This window comes from Oncorhynchus gorbuscha, linkage group LG03, assembly GCF_021184085.1.
Source record: "Oncorhynchus gorbuscha isolate QuinsamMale2020 ecotype Even-year linkage group LG03, OgorEven_v1.0, whole genome shotgun sequence".
In the NCBI taxonomy this organism is placed as follows: Eukaryota; Metazoa; Chordata; class Actinopteri; order Salmoniformes; family Salmonidae; genus Oncorhynchus; species Oncorhynchus gorbuscha.
The window spans coordinates 73,004,692-73,012,945 of record NC_060175.1 but is presented as its reverse complement, the minus strand read 5'-3'; positions in this window follow the sequence as shown (position 1 = coordinate 73,012,945).

The following is an 8,254-nucleotide window of genomic DNA, read 5'->3' as shown; positions in this document are numbered from 1 at the left end:
AGCAGAGGGAAACGAATAGAATGGGAAGCACAGGGACAAGACAAGATAATAAATGACAAAACATGACAGTACCCCCACTCACCGAGCGCCTCCTGGCGCACTCGAGGAGGAATCCTGGCGGCAACGGAGGAAATCATCAATGAGTGAACGGTCCAGCACGTCCCGAGACGGAACCCAACTCCTCTCCTCAGGACCGTAACCCTCCCAATCCACTAAGTATTGGTGACCCCGTCCCGAGAACGCATGTCCATGATCTTATGTACCTTGTAAATAGGTGCGCTCTCGACAAGGACGGGAGGGGGGAGGGAAGACGAACGGGGTGCGAAGAAAGGGCTTAACACAGGAGACATGGAAGACAGGATGGACGCGACGAAGATGTCGCGGAAGAAGCAGTCGCACAGCGACAGGATTGACGACCTGGGAGACACGGAACGGACCAATGAACCGCGGAGTCAACTTACGAGAAGCTGTCGTAAGAGGAAGGTTGCGAGTGGAAAGCCACACTCTCTGGCCGCAACAATACCTTGGACTCTTAATCCTGCGTTTATTGGCGGCTCTCACAGTCTGTGCCCTGTAACGGCAAAGTGCAGACCTCACCCCCTCCAGGTGCGCTCACAACGTTGGACAAACGCTTGAGCGGAGGGAACGCTGGACTCGGCAAGCTGGGATGAGAACAGAGGAGGCTGGTAACCCAGACTACTCTGAAACGGAGATAACCCGGTAGCAGACGAAGGAAGCGAATTGAGCGTATTCTGCCCAGGGGAGCTGTTCTGCCCAAGACGCAGGGTTTCTGAAAGAAAGGCTGCGTAGTATGCGACCAATCGTCTGATTGGCCCTCTCTGCTTGACCGTTAGACTGGGGATGAAACCCGGAAGAGAGACTGACGGACGCACCAATCAAACGACAGAACTCCCTCCAAAACTGTGACGTGAATTGCGGGCCTCTGTCTGAAACGGCGTCTAACGGGAGGCCATGAATTCTGAATACATTCTCGATAATGATTTGTGCCGTCTCCTTAGCGGAAGGAAGTTTAGCGAGGGAATGAAATGTGCCGCCTTAGAGAACCTATCGACAACCGTAAGAATCACAGTCTTCCCCGCAGACAAAGGCAGACCGGTAATGAAGTCTAGGGCGATGTGAGACCATGGTCGAGAAGGAATGGGGAGCGGTCTGAGACGACCGGCAGGAGGAGAGTTACCCGACTTAGTCTGCGCGTAGTCCGAACAAGCAGCCACGAAACGGCGCGTGTCACGCTCCTGAGTCGGCCACCAAAAGCGCTGGCGAATAGACGCAAGAGTGCCTCGAACACCGGGATGACCAGCTAACTTGGCAGAGTGAGCCCACTGAAGAACAGCCAGACGAGTGGAAACAGGAACGAAAAGGAGGTTACTAGGACAAGCGCGCGACGCAGTGTGCGTGAGTGCTTGCTTAACCTGTCTTTCAATTCCCCAGACTGTTAACCCGACAACACGCCCATAAGGAAGAATCCCCTCGGGATCAGTAGAAGCCACAGAAGAACTAAACAGACGGGATAAGGCATCAGGCTTGGTGTTCTTGCTACCCGGACGGTAAGAAATCACAAACTCGAAACGAGCGAAAAACAACGCCCAACGAGCTTGACGGGCATTAAGTCGTTTGGCAGAACGGATGTACTCAAGGTTCTTATGGTCTGTCCAAACGACAAAAGGAACGGTCGCCCCCCAACCACTGTCGCCATTCGCCTAGGGCTAAGCGGATGGCGAGCAGTTCACGGTTACCCACATCATAGTTGCGCTCAGATGGCGACAGGCGATGAGAAAAATAAGCGCAAGGATGAACCTTATCGTCAGACTGGAAGCGCTGGGATAGAATGGCTCCCACGCCTACCTCTGAAGCGTCAACCTCGACAATGAATTGTCTAGTGACGTCAGGAGTAACGAGGATAGGAGCGGACGTAAAACGTTCTTTTAGAAGATCAAAAGCTCCCTGGGCGGAACCGGACCACTTAAAACACGTCTTGACAGAAGTAAGAGCTGTGAGAGGGGCAGCAACTTGACCGAAATTACGAATGAAACGCCGATAGAAATTAGCGAAACCTAAAAAGCGCTGCAACTCGACACGTGACCTTGGAACGGGCCAATCACTGACAGCTTGGACCTTAGCGGAATCCATCTGAATGCCTTCAGCGGAAATAACGGAACCGAGAAAAGTAACGGAGGAGACATGAAAAGAGCACTTCTCAGCCTTTACGTAGAGACAATTCTCTAAAAGGCGCTGTAGAACACGTCGAACGTGCTGAACATGAATCTCGAGTGACGGAGAAAAAATCAGGATATCGTCAAGATAGACAAAAACAAAGATGTTCAGCATGTCTCTCAGAACATCATTAACTAATGCCTGAAAAACAGCTGGCGCATTGGCGAGACCGAACGGCAGAACCCGGTACTCAAAATGCCCTAACGGAGTGTTAAACGCCGTTTTCCACTCGTCCCCCTCTCTGATGCGCACGAGATGGTAAGCGTTACGAAGGTCCAACTTAGTAAAGCACCTGGCTCCCTGCAGAATCTCGAAGGCTGATGACATAAGGGGAAGCGGATAACGATTCTTAACCGTTATGTCATTCAGCCCTCGATAATCCACGCAGGGGCGCAGAGTACCGTCCTTCTTCTTAACAAAAAGAACCCCGCCCCAGCCGGAGAGGAAGAAGGCACTATGGTACCGGCGTCAAGAGACACAGACAAATAATCCTCGAGAGCCTTACGTTCGGGAGCCGACAGAGAGTATAGTCTACCCCGAGGAGGAGTGGTCCCCGGAAGGAGATCAATACTACAATCATACGACCGGTGAGGAGGAAGGGAGTTGGCTCGGGACCGACTGAAGACCGTGCGCAGATCATGATATTCCTCCGGCACTCCTGTCAAATCGCCAGGTTCCTCCTGAGAAGTAGGGACAGAAGAAACGGGAGGGATGGCAGACATTAAACACTTCACATGACAAGAAACGTTCCAGGATAGGATAGAATTACTAGACCAATTAATAGAAGGATTATGACATACTAGCCAGGGATGACCCAAAACAACAGGTGTAAACGGTGAACGGAAAATCAAAAAGAAATAGTCTCACTGTGGTTACCAGATACTGTGAGGGTTAAAGGTAGTGTCTCAAATCTGATACTGGGAAGATGACTACCATCTAAGGCGAACATGGGCGTAGGCTTCTCTAACTCTCTGAAAGGAATGTCATGTTTCCGAACCCATGCTTCGTCCATGAAACAACCCTCAGCCCCAGAGTCTATCAAGGCACTACATGTAGCACCCGAACCGGTCCAGCGTAGATGGACCGACAAAGTAGTACAGGATTTTGATGGAGAGACTTGAGTAGTTGCGCTCACCTGTAGCCCTCCGCTTACAGATGAGCTCTGGCTTTACTGGACATGAATTAACAAAATGTCCAGCAACTCCGCAATAGAGGCACAGGCGGTTGGTGATCCTCCGTTCCCTCTCCTTAGTCGAGATGCGAATCCCTCCCAGCTGCATGGGCTCAGTCTCTGAGCCAGAGGAGGGAGATGGTTGCGATGCGGAGCAGGGAAACACCGTTGATGCGAGCTCTCTTCCACGAGCCCGGTGACGAAGATCTACCCGTCGTTCTATGCGGATGGCGAGAGCAATCAAAGAGTCCACATCTGAAGGAACCTCCCGGGAGAGAATCTCATCCTTAACCACTGCGTGGAGTCCCTCCAGAAAACGAGCGAGCAGCGCCGGCTCGTTCCACTCACTAGAGGCAGCAAGAGTGCGAAACTCAATAGAATAATCCGTTATGGACCGTTCACCTTGGCATAAGGAAGCCAGGGCCCTAGAAGCCTCCCTACCAAAAACTGAACGGTCAAAAACCCGAATCATCTCCTCTTTAAAGTTCTGGAACTTGTTAGAGCAATCAGCCCTTGCCTCCCAGATAGCTGTGCCCCATTCTCGAGCCCGGCCAGTAAGGAGTGAAATGACGTAAGCAACCCGAACTCTCTCTCTAGAGTATGTGTTGGGTTGGAGAGAGAACACAATCTCACACTGCGTGAGAAAGGAGCGGCACTCAGTGGGCTGCCCGGAGTAGCAAGGTGGGTTATTAACCCTAGGTTCTGGAGGCTCGGCAGGCCAGGAAGTAACAGGTGGCACGAGACGTAGACTCTGGAACTGTCCAGAGAGGTCGGAAACCTGAGCGGCCAGGTTCTCCACGGCATGGCGAGCAGCAGACAATTCCTGCTCGTGTCTGCCGAGCATGGCTCCTTGGATCTCGACGGCAGTGTAACGAGCGTCTGAAGTCGCTGGGTCCATTCCTTGGTCGGTTCCTTCTATCCTGCAGGTGAAAGAGGACCCAAAAGCGACTTGGCGAAAACAGAGTCTTTAATCCAGTAAAGTAAATACAAACAAAAAACACAACTTTCACTCGAAATGACGAGGACAAACTGGAGACTCGATCTTGAACAGCAGGTGAACAGCAGGTTGCCTCGGGAAGGCACTTGAACCAGACAGACTCAGACACCTGCTCACCACGCAGCATCTGAGGAAAACACGACACGACAGGGCGATACACAAACACAGCACGGTGAATTCTAGACAAGGAACCGACAGGACAGGAACGGAACACAAAGGAAGAAATAGGGACTCTAATCAGGGGGAAAGGATCGGGAACAGGTGTGGGAAGACTAAATGATTGATTAGGGGAATAGGAACAGCTGGGAGCAGGAACGGAACGATAGAGAGAAGAGAGAGCGAGAGAGTGAGAGAGGGAGGGGGAGAGAGAGGGATAGAAAAAGGGAAAGAACCTAATAAGACCAGCAGAGGGAAACGAATAGAATGGGAAGCACAGGGACAAGACAAGATAATAAATGACAAAACATGACAAGAAGTGTGTCATAAAACAAACAATACCTCACAATGATGGGGTGCAAAGAACTGAACTAAATAGTGGGTGATAATGACATACAGTTGTGTGAACAGGTCACCAGAATTCAGGTGATTGGGATCTGGAGAGTGAGCTGAGAGGATCTATGTGTTTGAGAGTGTGAGTTGGAAGCAGACATTACATAAAGTAGCTAGCTTGTCTAACTATCTTAGCTGGCATGCCTGCTGGCAAGGTTGGTGTACTTTAGAAAAGCAATAAATAACTAAATGTACTGTATATTTTAGCAGAGATGCATATGTAGTATTTTTAAGAAAATAACGACCATACAGACAGCTCAAGAGGTATGCTTAGATATGTAGAAAAATATACATATTTTTAAATTGAATGAAGCATGATTATGACTCAGCTGGTGCTCTCATGCATGGCTCAGTGTTGCTTGCCTCGAAGTGAGCTTAGAAGGTATTTTGCTTGTCTGGTAGGCTTGCGTCACTGGGCAGCTCGTAGCCGGGTTTCCCTTTGTAATCAGTGATAGTTTTCAAGCCCTGCCACATCCGACGAGCGTCAGGGCCGGCGTAGTAGGATTCAATCTTAGTCCTGTATTGACGTTTTGCCGGTTTGATGAGTCAGAGGTCGTAGCAGGATTTATGATTAGTGTCCAGATTAGAGACCCGTTGCTTGAATGTGATAGCTCTAGTTTTTAGCTCAGTATGGATGTTGCCTGTAATCCATGGCTTCTGGTTGGGATATGTATGTGCTGTCACTGTGGGGGTGATGTCGTCAATGTACTTATGAATGAAGTCGGTGACTGAGGTGGTATCAGATGTTATCAGATGAATCCCAGAAAATATTCCAGTCTGTGCTGGAGAAACAGTCCTGTAGCTTGGCATCTGTTTCAATGGACCCCTTCCATATTGAGCGTGTCACTGGTACTTCCTGTTTACGTTTTCCTTGTAAGCATAAATCAGGAGGATAGAGTTAGGGTGAGATTTGCCAAAGGGAGGGCGAGGAACAGCCTTGTATGCATTTTTGTTTTGTGGAGTAAAGGTGATCTAGAGTTTTGTTGCCTCTATTGGCACAGGTGACATGCTGTGAAAAATCTAGTTAAAATGATTTCAGTTTCCCTGCATTAAAATCACTTGCCTTGAGAAGGCCGCCTCTGGATGCGCATTTTCTTGTTTGCTTATGGCCCTATACAGCTCTGAGTGTGGTCTTAGTGACAGCATCGGTTTCTGGTAGACTGCTCCATAAAATATAGATAAAAACTTTTGCTAAATTGTATAGTCTGCAGCTTATAATGGGGTATTCTAACTCAGGTGAGCAAAAATGTGAGGGTTCCTTAATATTAGTGCCTCATCACTAAGATGGGCCAACATAACATAGCACACCTCATCTTACCCAGGTGAAGTAACCCAGCCGTACCTATTGCGCTTTTCATATTTGCCATGGTAAATGGTGCATTCAAAGCATCATTGGCATCCTCCCTCCTATCCTCCTATCCCTTCTGACCCCACTCATCCTCTTAATCATCCCTCACATTTCTTCCACAGGTGTCGCCCTACCAATGGTGTCACACAACTGATGCCATCATGACCTCTTTGACTGACGGATAGTTCTCTTCACAAGGGCCTGGGCCTGCTTATATTGTATCAGATGTTGAAAGTTATGCGTCCTTTTCAGCACTGTAAATGCCCTGTTCCTACTCCCCACCATTGCCGCACACTCCTCCGCCTACCATTGGACTGCTGTTCTCTCCTGCCCCACACTCCTCCCATTTTGCCCTTCCAAACACCCACCTGCCTACTCCATTCACTGATACTTCCCACCGGCCTACTGTGCATACTATGAGGTAATGATCACTCCCTACTGTCAACTCCTCCCATACCTCCCACTCACAGATTCCTGCCATCGTACTACAGTAGTTACCAGTGAGGTCCAAGGCAGACTCTTTCCCTGTGGCTACATCAATCCTAGTCCCTCGGCCATCATTCAGGCAAACCAGATCTTTGATTTCTATCAGATTTTCCATCACTTGGTCATTTCCATCCATTCGTTTCCCCCTCCCCCCAAAAGCGTGTTGTGGGCATTAAAATCCTCACAACACATTACCTTACTTCGGACATGGCCCTCCACCCTCTCCAGCACTTCCAGGTCCAATATCTGACAATGATTATAGTAGTTCCCTACTTCAGAGGCATTCAGAGACGCTTCCCCTGTTGTTTCGAGCTCATTCGCATACGCATCAACAAAACTCTTGCGTACAACAGTTTATATTTGGGGTTCTCCCGACGGCACTAAGAAGATGGAGTACTGGATGTTTTTGTTTACTCTGCTGCAAGCCGCAGTGAGGTGTGAGACTGTAGAGTGTACCAAACACTCAGAGAATGCAGAGACCTTGATAACATACAGCCGGGATGCACTCCATGCCCTACAGCCAAGTAATGTTGGCCGACGTCAGCTAGATCTGCCACCTAAAATGAAATGAAGGAAAAAGAGATGCAGAAATCAAATCAAATTTTATTTGTCACGTGTCGAATACAATAAGTGTAGACCTTACCGTGAAATACTTACTTACAAGCCCTTAACCAACAGTGCAGTTCAAGAAGAGTTAAGAAAATATTTACCAAATAAACTAGTGTAAAAAATAAAAAGTATCACAATAAAATAACAATATAGAGGCTATATATACGATACCGATTGCCGTGCGGTAGCTGAGAGAACAGTCTATGGCTTGGGTGACTGGAGTCTTTGAAAACGTAGTCTCTTCAGGATGGCGACACATCTGTCTTTCTTGTGCCATCGCTTCCACTTTCAAGACCCGTGGATTAGGGCCTGGTTCGCAGTAAGCAGAATGTCCAGAGCTGCCGATTAATTGAAGTAGAAATTGTAATCCAAATTGAGGTTAGTGATCGCTGTTCTGATGTCCAGAAGCTGTTTTCTGTCATAAGAAATGATGACAGAGACATTATTTACAAAACAAGTTACGATCAGCGTAGAAAACACACATAACATAGGAAAATTGGTCAGGAACCTACCTGTAAAATGGCTGTTGTCCACTGCAGCACCGTCTAATGTGGCCAACTGGAATGTACAACTTCACAACTGGTAAATACCACCTTCCCACTTGGTTATGAATGTAGCGATAGTGAGGTGCCATTGATATGCAAATGGTGGAGAGACAACTATGGTCGTACGGGTGATGCATAGTTAGAGCACTTCAGTTTTAAAACATGTTTACAAATGGGATTGAGTGCCGCATTCACATGCTAGTCGGAACTCTAACTGTTTGTACTTATACACGTGCCACATTCAAACAGTTAGCAAGTCGGAAGTTTCATAGTTCCAAATAGCACGTGAATGCAATATTCCCACAATAACACTG